At 40.3% G+C, this 14622-nt stretch overlaps 1 pseudogene; it reads right to left on the reverse strand.

The window, feature by feature from the left end:
- Window positions 1-4550: 4550 nt before the first annotated feature.
- On the reverse strand, window positions 4551-5478 carry LOC134965181 (C3a anaphylatoxin chemotactic receptor-like; annotated as a pseudogene).
- Window positions 5479-14622: the final 9144 nt, after the last annotated feature.

The following is a 14622-nucleotide window of genomic DNA, read 5'->3' on the forward strand; positions in this document are numbered from 1 at the left end:
AGGCAAGACCCCTGCTTCAAAACCAGCCGGTGCTGATCCAGTCAGACAACATCACGGTGCTCGCCCATGTAAACCGACAGGGCGGCACAAGAAGCAGGATGGCGATGGCAGAAGCCACAAGGATTCTCCGATGGGCGGAAAATCACGTGTTAGCACTGTCAGCGGTGTTCATTCCGGGAGTGGACAACTGGGAAGCAGACTTCCTCAGCAGGCAAGACCTCCACCCGGGAGAGTGGGGACTTCATCCAGAAGTCTTCCAGCTGATTGTAAACCGTTGGGAACGGCCACAGGTGGACATGATGGCGTCCCGCCTCAACAAAAAGCTAAAAAGATATTGCGCCAGGTCGAGGGACCCTCAGGCGATAGCTGTGGACGCTCTAGTGACACCGTGGGTGTACCAGTCGGTTTATGTGTTCCCTCCTCTTTCTCTCATACCCAAGGTACTGAGGATAATAAGAAGAGTAAGAACTATACTCATTGTTCCGGATTGGCCAAGAAGAGCTTGGTACCCAGAACTTCTAGAAATGATCTCAGAGGACCCATGGCCTCTGCCGCTCAGACAGGACCTGCTGCAGCAGGAGCCCTGTCTGTTCCAAGACTTACCGCGGCTGCGTTTGACGGCATGGCGGTTCAACACCGGATCCTAAAGGAAAAGGGCATTCCGGAGGAAGTCATTCCTACGCTGATTAAAGCTAGGAAGGATGTGACCGCAAAACATTATCACCGCATATGGCGAAAATATGTTGCTTGGTGAGAGGCCAGGAAGGCCCCAACAGAGGAATTTCAGCTGGGTCAATTTCTGCACTTCCTACAGTCAGGGGTGACTATGGGACTCAAATTGGGTTCAATTAAGGTCCACATTTCAGCTCTGTCAATTTTCTTCCAAAAAGAACTGGCTTCACTGCCTGAAGTTCAGACTTTTGTTAAAGGAGTGCTACATATTCTGCCCCCTTTTGTGCCTCCTGTGGCACCTTGTGATCTCAACGTGGTGTTGGATTTCCTAAAGTCGCATTGGTTTGAGCCACTTAAAACCGTGGAGCTAAAATATCTCACGTGGAAAGTGGTCATGCTGTTGGCCTTGGCTTCGGCCAGGCGTGTGTCAGAATTGGCGGCTTTGTCATGTAAAAGACCTTATCTGATTTTCCATATGGATAGGGCGGAATTGAGGACTCGTCCCCAATTTCTTCCTAAGGTGGTATCAGCGTTTCATTTGAACCAACCTATTGTGGTGCCTGCGGCTACTAGGGACTTGGAGGATTCCAAGTTGCTGGACGTGGTCAGGGCCCTGAAAATCTATGTTTCCAGGATGGCTAGAGTCAGGAAGACTGACTCACTATTTATCCTGTATGCACCCAACAAGCTGGGTGCTCCTGCTTCAAAGCAGACTATTGCTCGCTGGATCTGCTCCACGATTCAACTTGCACATTCTGCGGCTGGACTGCTGCATCCTAAATCTGTAAAAGCCCATTCCACGAGGAAGGTGGGCTCTTCTTGGGCGGCTGCCCGAGGGGTCTCGGCTTTACAACTTTGCCGAGCTGCTACTTCGTCGGGTTCAAACACATTTGCAAAATTCTACAAGTTTGATACCCTGGCTGAGGAGGACCTTGAGTTTGCTCATTCGGTGCTGCAGAGTCATCCGCACTCTCCCGCCCATTTGGGAGCTTTGGTATAATCCCCATGGTCCTTACGGAGTTCCCAGCATCCACTAGGAGGTCAGAGAAAATAAGAATTTACTCACCGGTAATTCTATTTCTCGTAGTCCGTAGTGGATGCTGGGCGCCCATCCTAAGTGCGGATTGTCTGCAATACTTGTATATAGTTATGGTTTAACTAAAGGGTTATTGTTGGGAGCCATCTGTTGAGAGGCTCAGTTGTTATTCATACTGTTAACTGGATATAGTATCACGAATTGTACGGTGTGATTGGTGTGGCTGGCATGAGTCTTACCCGGGATTCCAAATCCTTTCCTTATTGTGTCAGCTCTTCCGGGCACAGTTTCCTAACTGAGGTCTGGAGGAGGGGCATAGAGGGAGGAGTCAGTGCACACCAGGTAGTCCTAAATCTTTCTTAGATGTGCCCAGTCTCCTGCGGAGCCGCTATTCCCCATGGTCCTTACGGAGTTCCCAGCATCCACTACGGATTACGAGAAATAGAATTACCGGTGAGTAAATTCTTATTTATTATTATTATTATTATTGTTGTTAAGTAAGGCATGTAATAGCCTGAAGTGATTTACTGTATTTGCCACACACCATGGATTGAATGCAAAATTTTCCACCCAGAAAAAGAAATTGCAGATTGCTCTAAATATAGTGGTCCTGATTTTGAGCCATGGAATCCTTTTTTACTATCTTATGCTAATGCTGTTATCCATTCAACTAATGCAGGGATTGTGTGCGTGCAAGTTGAATTCTGCACTACCAATTGTTTTTATGCCAACCGTAGAAACTTCCATCATTAGTATACATACTTGAACTAGCATCACACTAGGGGGTCATTCTGACCCGTTCGCACGCTGCTGTTTTTCACAACGCTGACAACGGGTCAGTTCAGCGTATGTGCGGTGGCCGCAATGTGCAGTCGTTTCATTGCCCAGAGACGGCCGTCGCTGGGCAATGACAAGAAGAGCGTAGAAAGTGATCGGTGCCGCGATGGCAAGAAGATTGACAGCAGGAAGGCATTCCGGGGTGGCAACTCACCGTTTTCTGGGAGTGGTGAGTCCTTTGCAGGCATGTCCAGGCGTTTGCAGGGCGGGTGTCTGACATCAACTCTGGGACCTGACAGGCTGAAGACATCGCATCGGGTGAGTAAGTTGAAAGCAACTCATAAACTGCACAAAATGTTTTTGCATAGCACGGCTACACGAGCATTCGCAGCCTTGCTATTCAAAAAATCCCTCTCCCATAGGTGGCGGCTAGTTGATCGCATGGGCAGCAAAAAGTTTCTATGTGCAATCAACTCAGAATGACCCCCTAGGTGCACTAGTGGCCTCAATCAGAGGCTGCAGCTGTTCTGTCCCACAGTGCAGTTTGCCTATATCAGCAAACTGCGAAGGTGCATCATCTGCATTGTGGCTGCGCGGGCTCAAACATTGTGGCCACATTCCAGAAGGATTTGGCCGCTACGTGATTGACATCGGCAGGTGTTTAAGGGGTGGTGACGCAGTGTTGGGGAGGGCTTGGTGGCCCGAACAGGGGCATTCTGGGGGCATTTTCGGTGCAGCTGTGTGACATCACACACAGCCGCTCCAATTTAAAAAATGGCAGCGGACCACCTGACTGCGCTGCCAGGAGTCAACCTTAATTTTATGTGTCCACAATGTCATTGCGGATGCATCAGGAGGCGGTGCCGCACATGCTTGGTTGCCTTGCCTTGTGTTGGGTTGCCCCCAGCATGTGAGGAGATGGATGCAGATGTTGCTGTGTTTGCAGTGATCTGAGTCCACTCTGAATTAGGTCCTAGATCCATCAAAACAGGCTTCCCTTCCCCACATACACCACTCAAAATTGCACAGAGCATTTGATTCACATCTGCAACATGCCCGCAGTACTCCCAAAAGTCAGGGTGTTTCCATAAGATCACTTATTCCATCACTCAGTTCCCACCCTGAATGACTCTATTTTATGGAAAGACAGATAAGGCAAAGTTGTGCCCTACCCCGAATAGGACAGACGTGCAAAAATGCATAGCCACTACTGTGCATGTGTCATATCTAAAAACTCCCCATTTTCATTTGTGAAAAGAGATCCAAGACCCACTGTGTAATTTACATTGAGGCAAATGCGGTTAAGTTTCCTATATAAACTTTAGTGGATCTATTCTGTGTGTTATAAAATGTATGCTGGCTCCTGGGGATCTGCTGTGTGTATCACAGCCACTGCTGCAGCGAATAGGACTTCTCCTTCCGCTATATCCCATCCCCAGACTCCTATATACAGTAATTATCCAGGAGTCACAGTTATAGAGGAAGGAAAAGCTGAGAGCTTTGTCCTGGCTGGTGCAGCAGAGGCTGTGATACACACAGCAGCACTGGTAATCCCCAATAGCCAACTTTTTTATAACACACAGTAAAGGTACTATAAAGCCTATATATGAGATGTAACCCTCCCCACTGCTATGTGTGTGGTCTGGGCAGCAGCCACCACTGCTCACATGTCTGACTCAGAATCATACAGAGCTCAAGCTACATGCCCCAAACACTCTCACAAGGTTGAACAGCTCCATGCAATCACTTGGTTCCTGTCCAGTTCCTGCCCAGAAATGCACATATTATGGAAGGCAGATGCAGCAAATATCTGTACTTTGAAGTATGAACATAAGCAAAAGTACATAAGCTTGTGCCTACAGAGGTGGGGCTGCAGCACAGCCAAAATTCAAATAGGGGAGCCACAAACAGTAGGTGTGGCTCCCCTATTGCTGCAGCCCTACATATGGAGCTGCCACTGGTGATATGTACAAGCCGATGCTGTGTGATTTCTACTAAGCAATATAGAACAATTGTGAAAAAAATCATCTAGTAAACATTTGAATGTTCTCTATAAGAAAACTATTTATAAAGATGATGAATCCAAATTTACAGTTGGAGAAATGGTGGCAGTGTACTCCATACAATTAACATCTGGCCGTTCATTTAAAGCATTTTCCAACACGGCTGGAATGGACTTTACAAAACTTTTCTTGAAATCATGGGAAAAGAAGACATAGAGCAAGTGGTTGATGCAGCTGCTGAAGTAAGCCAAGCAGACGGAAACTTCTGTAATGACAACATCAGCTCTCTGGTAATTTATATCAATCGTTATTAATGGCCAGGTGTTATATGGAAACCAGCAGATGAAGAAGCATACTATGACAGCGGTGATAACTCGGTAAGGTCTGTGAGACTGATTTGATTTTTTAATTCTTCTTATCTTGACAAAAATTAAGCCATAAGATAGTAAGATAATGATGAAAGGGAAGGCAAACAGACAGACATTTCTTGTGATATACATGGCATTTCTCTTCATTATCATATTGGTTACAAACGGTGATATATATTTGGGATAACACTCAGTGACACCATCAAGCCCATGGTTAAACACCAGGTGAGGGACACTAGCAAGTAGGCATAGCAACCAAACCAGTACAGCTATGATGGAAGCTAACCTAGGTGTCCTGTGTAGTTTGGTCCAAATTGGCCAAAAAATGGAAACAAATCGGTCAATGCTGATGACAGTCATGAAATAGACACTGCTTAACATGTTTATGAAGAGAATCGTTATACCAGCCCTACATAGGTAATTATCATAAGGAATTTGCCAATACAAAGCCCACTCCAGAAATACGTAACGGTAGAGAAATGCATGTGACAAAGTCAGCAATAGCCAAGTGTAGGAACCACACGGCACTGACTGTCTTCATCTTGATGCCGGCAATCCAGATGACTAAACTGTTCAAAACTGTCCCCAAAATGAAAGTTACACTGTACCATATGATGGACATTGCTCTCACAATATCTATTACAGTGAGGATTTGTAGGTTCAGGTGGTCATTGTCATTGCGGAAGCTGTCATTCAACAAGTTGTTTCCATAAAAAATCCTAGAAAAACAGTTGACTAGTTTACTCACAGTGTAAGTTGGCATTTGCTTTCTTAAACCATAAATGAACAGTGAGATTGTCAGATTTTGCTGTATTGACAAAATACTGGCTTAGGCCAGTGGTTCCCAAACTTTCTTCAATCACAGCGCCCTTGAGTATCAGAATTTCTTTCACAGTATTCCTTGGAACAAAATTAGCAAAAATATTAAATTAGGTAAATTGTGCTTTTTGGTTATCTTTAGGTTCAGTCATGTGGTGGTGGACAGGTTTGAAATTCTATTTGCCAACATATTTTATGATTGGCAGCCACCAACATTGGTTTTACCTATCAAATTGACCATAAATAGTTTCATTTGGTCCTGGACCACCAAGCCAAGGCAATCCTGCAAGTACCCTGTAGTACCGTAGGGTACCAAGGCACCCACTTTGGGAATCACTGGCTTAGGCCTAATATGAATCTAAGATAAACCAGCTCCATTCCTCATATGCAGCATAAGGAAACTAGTTATTGTATTTTTTCCTTTCTATGTCCATAATGAATACAAATTTTTTGGTAGGTGAACAAATATTTTTTCAATCCTTTAGCTTTCCTTCTTTTACAAAATAATCCAATTTATTTTATTTAAAAGATACCTTCATGATGTTTCATCTGAACTATTTGTACTAAAACAATAGTATTGAAATATGATAAATGTTATGCATGACATTTGAGCAGAATATAAATTATTTAATTCTAATTATCTACAACCATAACAGAACATGTCCTGAGTAATCAGCCGCAGCAGTAGGAGCTTTCAAGTTTTAATATTTGTTTAAGATTAGCCCGCAGTTGGGTGTGTTTTGTTGTAATAATAGAATAATCTGCTTCAGATATTCAATTGCAGACTTAATCTACTGTATACATTATTTTTCCCTACATGAACAGTTATAGAAATGTTTTCAACAAGTTCAGTGAGTTTAACAAAAACATAAAAAACATACTTTTTTGTTTTACTAGTTCAAAGAATAGTCCGCTTTTGTAATTGACCCAAATGATCTATTTTACACATATATGGACATCCTTAATTAAACAATTGCTTAGATTGCTAGCACAGCACACATAGCTATAACACATAAATATGCAGACTTGCTTACTCTCCCAATATATGGTCAATATCATCATCTTTTAAACTTCTACAATAAATATCTGATGTTGGGTAGATGATGTTATAGGAGCTCATTCTAAGTCAGATGCAATTGCATCTTTTGCCAGTCACACATCTGCAACTTTCTGCAAATGCTGCTCCAAAGACATTCTGTGGGTATATCCATGCATTTGAATGTACATACACTGAGATGCCTACTGTTAGCATCCATAAAACCTGAAACAGCACTTGGTGAATCTTTAGATGCCACCATCGGTCGCACAGTCGTTATTTGACAGGTGCAGCTTTTCCACTGATTAAGGCCACCTACAGTATGTGAGCAATAAAGTATCTGCCTACACACAGGGCCAGCAACAGAAATTTTGGGGCCTGATATACTAATATTTCTGCCCCCATCAACCCTTCTCAACACATACATATACATACAGTATTATAACGCACACATGCACACAGGAAATCGGTGCAGCCCCACCAGTTGTGACTACAGGGACTTTGCTGGGGCTTATGGCAGAGGAATTTCCTATGGTGGGTGAAGGGGAAAATCCTGCCTGGACAGAACTTTATATGGCTGCTATGAGGGAGGTCTGGCAGCGTGTGCGGATGGCAGGAAGAGGACCAGTGTGCAATTGCAGATTATACTTAAGGAGTCTCCTGAGATAGCCTGCCAGACAGGAGAGCTGCGATGCCTGGGATGGAGAGCCATGCACTGAGATAGGGTGCCATGGTTGAGCAGTGCTTGAGCAGGAGCCAGCACTGCTGTAAACCCTGAGGCAGAGGAAGTGAAGCAGGGAGCTGTGGAGGCTGGGTGCCACTTCAGGGAGTCATTATGACTACTCACCAGTGATAGTGAGGGACCAAATGCTCGGATTCAGCAATGGAATTTAATGTGAGAGATTGGTAAGCAGAAGCACCAATATGGCTTAATGGAACAGCCCACACAGGGGGGTTTGGGGAATGTAATCAGCTGTCAACTTTTTGTCCAGCAGAGTGGTGTGGAGGGAGTCTGCCAAGGCTCTTAGAATCTTGGCCAGTAAACCCATAGTAAGAGACAGCCCTGCCTGATCCTGGGGCCCATCTAAGACTAAGGGCCTGATGTCCATAGTTTTTGCAAGTAGGTTGCAAATGTGTATGCAATTGTGAATTTGTTTGCAATGTCTCCAGTGGGCATGTCTTTTCATTTCTGACTGACAGCAGCACTTGCTAATATTAGCAGTTCCATAGTCTAGAAGTCGTGATTGCAATTTATTTTGTGTACAAACATGCATTAGATCCACAATCTGGATTCAGACTCAATGTTACTTAGAGGTATACGCAATTAAAAAAAATGCAATTCTACGTCCTACACTGACAGAGTATGCAACATAGTATCAGGACCATAGTATTCATGTATACATAAATGAGCATTTAAAAAAATACACCTTGGTTTCTTCAGGTACCTTTATTAGAAAATATGCTGCAAGTTAAGGATGTATATTATATAATAAGTTAAGCATGTATCTAATATGTATAAGGATATACATTTGGAAAATAGATTATATGAAACTGAATTTTTTTTTACCAAAATGCACCCAAGATGGCATACTGATGGATTCGCTCACTACACTGCTTCTTATCTTGCTAAGAAAGAGCTACAGTAGGTTCTGCATCCTCAGTATCATACTTGGCTAGAACACCACAGTCAAGCAATGCACTTCCAGTCTAGAAGATAGAGCATACTTTTAAGTAAAACTAAAAGTGGCACATGTCCCACCCCTAACATGCCCCTAACACAACCCTTACATGTCTATAATATGCCCCAGACACACCTTGTTTTATGCCCCTTTTTATATAAATTTTCTATGAAATTAATATAAATGTTATAATAATTGAATATAAATTTATTGTAAATGTAATATAAAATTTTATATAAATTAAATATCAAATGATAATTTTTTTAATAGTAACAAGTACCGCAGATAAAAATAATGTTTTCAAGCTTGTGTAAGATACACTGTATGTAACTTGAGTTTAAAAGCATTTTTTTCTTTTTTTCTTTTCACCATTCATCGGGTGATCTCACAAAAGCTTCTTACAAGCCATCATCACTCTTTTGTTTGACATAAATTTGATATAAATACAACAGCACTTCTTTGAGTTTGATATCAAAATTGATATACAGTTTATATCACCTGATAATTGTTTTGATATGAAGAAGAGATTAATTCTTAGATGGTGCAGTGGATTGAAAAGTCCCAGTATGTTACATAGCAACACTAATAAAAAAATGATGAAAGAGTGTATTACATGATATTAAATTATGGTAGTTATTGTGGTTTGATAAATATTACAAGACAAATAAAGGGGCGTTTAAAAGATTGGATTTTTTAAATTTGCTAAAAAGATTGGATGTTAATAATTTGCTAAAAAAGCAAGAGGCTTCTATGCTGCATAAGCTTGTAGGAAAACATTTAAAAGGAACATGATTTGATTTCAGGTATAAATTAGCAATGGCAATGTGATTTGGTCTTGCTAATAGACCTTGCGAAGTACAACAATGGTTTTAAATACTGTATATATTACTTATTATCAATATGCAGTATTCAGAAAGAGAGCATGGGCTTTAAGTCTAACAACTAAGAATGCTGTTTTAAAATAAATATTACAGCAGGACTGTGTACCAAAGAACTTGCAAACCGATCGCAGTAAAGAGTTTCTAAACAAACTCCTATAAAAAGTGTTAGAAAAATACAGGATACAACATTTCACAACCAATCACAATGTGAAAGCCGCCATTATAGAACGATGCAATAGGACTTTAAAAACACATACATGGCACTATTTCACAGCACAGAATACTTACAGATAAAAATATATTTTACAGGATTTCATATGCAGCTATAATAACACTTACCTGATTAAGTATACACCGTGTGACTCAAGCCCCTCTAATGCTTTGAGAATTTTCAAGAGGATGTACACAATCAATTTAGAACAAAGAAAATCCCACCACATTTAGCGATTGGTGAAAATGTATGCATTTCCAATTATAAGGATTTATTTCAGAAAGGATATGAACAGAATTTTTTAGAGGAAATATTTTTAATACACGGCATGAACACTAAAGGTATTTAGCAGTTTATATGCTGGTTGATCTCTATGGTGAAGCTATTACCAGCAGTTTTTACCCCAAAGAGCTTCAAAGCATCCTAAAAACTGTAATAGAATTTACAAAGTGAAAAAGATTTAACAAATAAGCTGGTGATAGGTCAGAAATGCGAATTAGTCAAGTGGCTCAGGTACCCCACAAATCTTAACAGTTGCGTCACTGTATCAGATATAAAATGTATATCAAGTGCTATGTTCTCTAAACAAAACAAGCAAAGGATGACAAATCATTCTACATAACCTTGCCGAGAAATGCTTCAGTATACACATTTTTACAAAATAAGATTTCTAACTACACGACAAATCTGGCAAAGGTGATAGACTTAAATGGTGAATGGGATGTAGCTCTTACAGAGATACAATATTCACACACATGGAATACTTTGGAAATACACAAATGTATTATGCAAATATCAAAGTGGGATGGACCAGCGGTAAACATCATGAACATGTGCTTTAAACCCAGTTTTTATGCATCAGACGATGACGTACTGGATTTAATCAATTATGAAATTGCACAACATAAACTGGAGGGCAGATTAAGATTATGACATGATCTGCTTGAACGTGTCGTATCATCCAACAGTAAGCCATTGTATCAACTCCCCGCCAGCGCCAAACTGACATGAATACTGGGATTACAACCTAAAACTACAATTTTTAAACCTTGCATCGATATTAACAGCGGTCAATATACATTGTACGTGTACTTGAATTTCTGAGGGTTAGGGTTATTTATGTACTGCTGCTTCGTACTGTTGAAATTAATGGCCACAACAATGAGATTGTCACAATTTGATATGAGAAGCCCAATTACTTACCTTTGTGCAAAGCACATTTTGAAATGATAGCCATAGAGAAAATGAACGACCAGAATGAGAACGTCTCATTTAAGTTTGGGAAGTCGATTGTGAAACTATTCTTTAGACAATACAAAACTGATTTTTAATAAATAGAACGATCATCGTTAAAAATGAAGGTGATGCAGCGCTTTACACGCAACATTATTAAGCGCATGCTGGTAATAGTTTACCGGGGTTTCACGACAGCACGTACATGTCCGGTGGTGGATTAGGTGGAATTTTTCAAAGCCTGTTCAGAAATTCTGTGCCTCTTTTCTGAAGAGGTCTAGAATTAGCTAAGCCGCACATGAAGAGCATGGCATGTAATATCGCAAATGATCGGATAAGCTACAGCGGTTGCTATGAATAAATTGCACGATGCGAAACAAGCAAAACAAGATGGTTGAGGTTTAATATATACAAGAAAAGGGGCAGCTTATAGAAAACTGAAGTGCTCAACAGCATTTCCACCTTGGTAAATGCCCATTTTAAAAAACAACCAGAGACATTGCAATTAAAATAAAAATAGAAAATAGACATAAAGGGTTGGTGATATTTTTTTAGTCATGTCTTTATACACACCGAGTCCGTTGAATGTACATAATCAGAGCTGGATCTTTTTGACATACCACCAACACAAACTTGCATGAAGAAAAGTCTGTATGTCCGAGTTCAACCTTTAGTTGTGTTATTCAAGACAGTGCCACTTGGATTTTATATAGCGGCCATCGTCAAACACAACTAGAATCTACAAAACACACTGTTGTACATCACATGTAAGATTGTATATCCCAATAACAATCTGATACCCCAAGCGGCTCAGGTCACCCTTAATTATTAATCCATTGCAACTTTATTCAGCCAAATGGATGTTTCTTTGGGCCACAAACTCATATTCCTATACAAAAATCTTAACGCCTATTGTGCCTACATTGAGACTTATTTTACAAAGCTGTGGCTGGAGACCATAAGACCTAGACTATGCATGGAGCAAATACAGGCTTTATAAAACATGCAAGAGCAACAGCGCACGGTGGCATTACTGGGACCTCTGCACTGTGACCTTTTTCATCAACATAAACTAAACTTAAATGCAACTGATTTGAAGATAAAACTCACCAGAAATAAAGACTCATTCTGCTTAATGTTTGTGGAGGCAGATGCCTCTAAAATACAGGTCATTGCAGCATCACTATTTGTGATGAGATTTCAGATCTCGCTGCCCATCCAGATCAGACAAGCCCTGAATTTGCTAAATGGAAATGCAAAAAACACAATTGACCATTTGGGGATGAAAATCTCCAGCATGCCTGTAGGCAGTAAAGTGTATAATTTGGAAAATCTGTTTTTAGGTCAAGTACAAATAACAGTCATAGCAACGTCTGTAGACAACAAAGCATTTCAGGAGCCTATGATCAGAATTCTTTTCGATTTGAACATAAAAATGTGAACTTTGCATCCCTTGACTTGGAATGAATACCTCCTGGTATGTATGCAGAGCTAAGCACACAGAAAGTTTTTAAAGGAATCTATTTGTCCATGTGATTTGTTGCCTGCCAGTCAACTGACACAATGCCTTTGCACATTTTTAATCAATATGTATAGTAACGGGCAGCCTGGCGTACACTGGTTGGCTATTTATTTTAATGGGCAGGGCATTTGTTAATTTTTTTATTTTTATGGCCTTTCAATAGACAGCCCCATTTTTCCACAGAATATAATCCATTTTTTAGATTTTAATTCAAACAGTATTTATCACCAAAAGTGCCAGTTGCAAGACTTTTGTGTTGCCAATATTGTATTTGTACTTTATATTTTTATGTGTAAAAACTAAAAATATGACGATTTCTTGACCCAGTCTAGTAGTGAAACAAAATGTAATCATTATTTAGTTTCAAACTCTGTAAGACGCATGCCAAGAATTCATTATTTAAGTCATTATACAGATAAATATATATACAGAACTGTGTAACTTATTGTAATAACTACTGTGTTTGAAGCATTTTACAGATGTATCCACTCTCATCATGGCTACATCATGCACTCCCAGCAAAGGGAATACGGTCGTTATATTGACTCAATTTAGGTCGACACTCATTAGGTCGACCACTGAAGGTCGACATGAGCATTTGGTTGACAAGTACTAGGTCGACATGTACTAGGTAAACAGGTCAAAAGGTCAACATGAGTTTTTCACATTTTTTTTCATTTTTGGGATTTTTCCATACTTGACGATCCACGTGGATTACGATTGTAACGGTAACCTGTGCCGAGCAAAGCAGTAGCGGAGTGAGGCACCTTGCCCGAAGCATGGCGAGTGAAGCAAGCCATGTAAGGGGACATGGTGCACCATTTGGGTTTCCCCGTCACTTTATGAAAAAAACAACACCAAAAAAAGTCCAAAAACCTAGTACATGTCGACCTAATGCACATGTTTATCTAGTACATGTTGACCTAACGCTCATGTCGACCTTCAGTGGTCAACCTAATGACTGTCAACCTAAGTTGAGTCGATCCAACGACCCATACCCCAGCATAGCTAGACTCACCTGCACGCAGCCATGGAGACCTGTGTCTTTTGCCGCCCCATACACTTTGTATGGGGCGCTTGCGCATCTAAGATACATGCACACGGAGATGTGTGCATGAGTCACAGCAAAAATACAGATGTAGCCATGATGAGCGTGGCTACATCTGTATGTTCAATGTGTCATAACTATGTTGATTTTATAGTAAACAACAGTGTTTTTAAACATTATGTTGTTGTGTGATCATAAGCTTTATCCAAATTCCCTGATTAGAATCAAATTACAAAACATATCTCTCTAAATTATAGTTTATTGATCATAAAAAGTTTGAGAAATTTGAAGAAAAATAATCACACAAATTCTAATGTACAAAAAATCAACATAAAATAGTTATATGTTATAAAGACAACCACTGTGTGGCATTGTTAGTCCTGGGGAACTTAAAACATGTAAGTTTTTTTAAAGGGGTTGTTAGTCCACCATCAGTGACTTATATGTCTCTGCTTTTATACAGTCAAGGTATTACCAACGACAGTGGATGATATATTTAATTCAGACATAGTATGCATGAATTCAGGCCAGCCATTTGACATCTTATAACTCGACACACTATGGTTTTGCGTAATTTTTATTAAATCCAGCTTGCTGGAGCAATAAACAGCCCTGCCATTATATAGAAACTTGCATTTAGCATTCCAGTTTGTGATGTATTTAGAGCGTGTTATTTTACTCAATAGTATTTAACGTTGTTTTTTTTTAATACCTCGCATTAACACTGCTCAAAATTTCATAATAAACACCATTGGCAGAATCCAGCTGTGTAGCATTAGCTGTTTCATCAACAGCGTGCACCAGAAGATAAAAAGAGATAAAGTTGACATTTCTCTAGACTGTTTACTCAACACCTGATATCTCTGCGGGTATATGTCGTTTTCATATTCTGATAAATTGTTATTCTGTAGTGTAGTATGTTTACGATCTTTACATCTAGACCTTTTGTGGCTGCTCTGCGTAAGTCATCCCTATTCACTTTGTTTTGTAAATGGTCTATCTGATGCTGAGGCACCAAATACATTTTCTCAGCATATACCTCAGGGATTAGTCAGAAGCCCTGTTATTAATGGAATAGCAAAGCCAAGCAGTGATACAATAACTCAACTGGATTGTTTCACCAAATGCTTCTTTTACAAAGTGATTTTATAAGGTCACATTTCTTTTAAACATTCTTCAGCTGTTGTTGTGACAATGGTATTAAGTGTGTTGAGGGCTTTCTCACAAATGGCCATCACCAAATTGTTTGAAGCATTGGATAAAATTAAATTTGTGGGGTCGGCATAGTTTTTATTAGCATCTTTCAAAGCGCCCAATTACTGTGTATCCGGACTAAC

The sequence above is a fragment of the Pseudophryne corroboree genome, chromosome 10, assembly GCF_028390025.1.
Source record: "Pseudophryne corroboree isolate aPseCor3 chromosome 10, aPseCor3.hap2, whole genome shotgun sequence".
Classification (NCBI taxonomy): Eukaryota; Metazoa; Chordata; class Amphibia; order Anura; family Myobatrachidae; genus Pseudophryne; species Pseudophryne corroboree.